At 44.3% G+C, this 3,041-nt stretch overlaps 1 non-coding gene across 1 annotated transcript; it reads left to right on the top strand.

Annotated features, from left to right (window-relative positions):
* Window positions 1-2,614: 2,614 nt before the first annotated feature.
* On the top strand, window positions 2,615-2,689 carry Trnat-ugu (transfer RNA threonine (anticodon UGU)). The gene has a single exon. It is a non-coding gene; the product is annotated as a tRNA-Thr (tRNA).
* The last annotated feature ends 352 nt before the right edge of the window (window positions 2,690-3,041 follow it).

The raw sequence follows: 3,041 nt of genomic DNA, 5'->3' as shown, positions 1-3,041 counted from the left end.
AAATTTCCCCAGGAGGTGGTGGTGGCATAGGTAGTGGTGTGTGTGTGTGTGTGTGTGTGTGTGTGTGTGTGTGTGTGTGTGTGGAGGACTATTACTATGAAACTCACACAGTCCCGACCGCCAAGGAAAATAAACCTTGAGATTTGGAAAGCGTGTTGATCTTATACCGCTTATACTGCATATTTCAAAATTCCACCTCTAAGGGGGAGACGCAGGACATGAAAGGATTTCTGAATCATGTAGCTATTAAGGTAATTTTGAAGCTAGGCATACGAACATTTGTATCTGGTTTCTAGGTCAGAAATAAAGAAGTATGTGTTCCAGTATCTTTGGGAATTTAACCTCTATGAGGTGAAATAGTGGATGAACATTTTATTTTGAGATAAATAATTATGGAAGAACTATGAAAGTATTTTTAAGGCTACATCTACGAAAATTGGTATTTGACTTCAAGGCTACAAATAAGAAAATACGTGTTTCGGTGTTTTTGGAACTTCAACCCCTAAGGGGATGAAATAGAGTGAGCTGGTGCGTTTCTGGCGCCAGTTTCCGTCGATCGTTGTTTCGATCCTTGAGTCGCGGTCCAGAGGACACTGCTCCCTAAGCGACTGTAGTAGTTCTCTGTGCAGCCCAACATCGGGCTTACCACGCTTACACTGGACACAGTTGCCAACAAATCGCCTGCCATCGCGATATAGGTTGGGCCAAAACATGTATTCCTGAACTCGGTTCAAGGTCTTGAAGAACCCCAAATGACCCCCGTCCGCCGACTCGTGGAAATATCTGAGTGCCATGCTAACTCGTTCCTGTGGAATACAGACCTTCACTTGGCCACGGTTGGCTCCCCCTTTACACAAGAGGCCCGCACGAAGGCAACAGCTAGTGACGACGTCGCCATCCACAAACTGCTGCATATTCGGTCCCCACCCGGCGTCCTCGGCCTGTTTGCCGGCTAAGTCGAAGAAGAAGCCGGGTGTCTCGGAGAGAAGGAAATTCACCCCCAGATCCGGCTCCACGTTTCTGAAAATGGTTCATTATGAAAGCATTATGAAAGCATATCTGACAATTCGTATTCGGCTAATCTGTTACAATTTTTAAAAACTACGTGTTTCACTGGTTTTTAACTTCGAGCATAAGGGGATGAAAATTTTAATGAAATATTTATTGCGTTATATTAAAATATTTTAAATCTGCATCTACGAAAACCGGTATTTCACTTCTCAATTAGATATAAAGAAATATGCGTTATACAAACAAGAATACAAACGGCTTGATTAACAAAAACCTTGGACCCCAGCTGTCAGCATTGCTTTTTGGTCATTCAGCAAAAGACCATGCTTCAACGGCGTTAAGTTTAGAAAAGTTTAGAAAGTGTTGCAGTTTATAAAAGACATAAAAAAAACGATTAAAGAAAAAATGCTTTGCAGACCATGAACGGTCTAAGTAAGTAAAGAAGCGGATGATAAGCTAGCTCTTTATGCAAATAAGTTGGTCAGTTTAAGTTCCGAGACATGTCATGCAGCAGGAACGGAATCCTATAGTTGCTACGATTGGCTAAAGGAAAGGTTTTGCAGAATCACGCGAAATCACTTCTGCAAGTGGCTGAGAATCTCGTAATGAATAAAAATTCTGTACTGAGAATTCCAAGGTGGGAGAGGCGAGATTCCTCCCCCCCCCCCCCTTCCCCCTTCTCAGAATCCTATCCTTCTTTACCTACAGCAAAAAATAAATAAATAAATAAAACTAGAGAAATTTCTACTGTGAAACTATTTGCATACAAGAGAACGGCCATTAAAATTTAACTCTTCAAAGTTTTAAGCCCTGCCCCGTTCGAAAATTCAATTTCTTTGTAGTTGCATTTTTTAAAGGTGTACTTGTCTAGACTCCTGGAACGGAAAGGTTTTTTTTTTTAATCCGTGCTTTACAAAAGTTTCTACATTCCATTGTTTGAAGCAGTGTCACGGCTGCCATGAGCCGCGCGGGGTACCCGCCATGTGTCCAACGCCTTGTCACGGTTCGCGCGGCTCCCCCCGTTGGAGGTTCGAGTCCTCCCTCGGGCATGGTTGTGTGTGTGTTGTCCTTAGCATAAGTTACTGTAAGTAGTGTGCAAACATACGGACTGATGGTTCAAATGGCTCTGAGCACTTTGGGACTTAACATCTGAGGTCATCAGTTTCCTAGAACTTAGAACGACTTAAACGTAACTAAATTAAGGACATCACACACATCCATGCTCGAGGCAGGATTTGAACCTGCGACCGTAGCGGTCGCGTGGCTCCCGACTGAAGTGCCTACAACCGCTCGGCCACATCGGCCGGTCTATCATGTATTCTAGAAGAGTTGCAAGGTCGTCAGTGGCGCCTGTTCTTTCGAGAGCAGTTACTATCTTCATATCTATGGTTAAACGTTACCCAGCCATTGACCTTCGTCTGTGCGAATGCGCACAGGCTACCGGAAATCTTACGGGAATCGTCACCTTAGTGTGAGCCAGTAATGAGTGGATGGACAAATACCTATTAAGTACATTACGTAATCGGATTGTGGACGGTTGGGGATGTGAGTCTCACGGGAAGCGTGCGAGGGATAAATTCCTGCAGTCGTGCTGTTCATTTGTGCCCTCGATAGCTCAGATGGATTGAGCGTCTGCCTTGTAAGCAGGAGATCCTGGGTTCGAGTCCCAGTAGCGGCACACTTTTCAGCTGTCCCCATCGAAGTATATCAACAACACCTGTCGGCAGCTGAGGGTTTCAATTAATTATCAGTTGTGTAGGTGATTCGATGAACCCTTTGCCAGGCACTTAAATGTGTTTTGCAGGGTATCCATATAGATGTAGATGATAACTCGTCCCGTGTCGCACGTGCTCAAAAGGATTCATACTGCAGAATGCATGCAAACATACTCACCGAAAATACGGACGAATATCAAGTGCAGGCTGCCGAGTGCTGCATATCCAGCTTAGACAGATCGGCTTTTCCTGCCAAGAAGAACAGGAAGTTGCTGTCTAGGAACAATCAGAGGTAGAGGAAGGGCTGATAAATAC

The sequence above is a fragment of the Schistocerca gregaria genome, unplaced genomic scaffold, assembly GCF_023897955.1.
Source record: "Schistocerca gregaria isolate iqSchGreg1 unplaced genomic scaffold, iqSchGreg1.2 ptg000378l, whole genome shotgun sequence".
NCBI classification, from domain to species: domain Eukaryota; kingdom Metazoa; phylum Arthropoda; class Insecta; order Orthoptera; family Acrididae; genus Schistocerca; species Schistocerca gregaria.
Note: the sequence above shows the minus strand (reverse complement) of the source record. Positions and strands in the feature narration are given on the sequence as shown.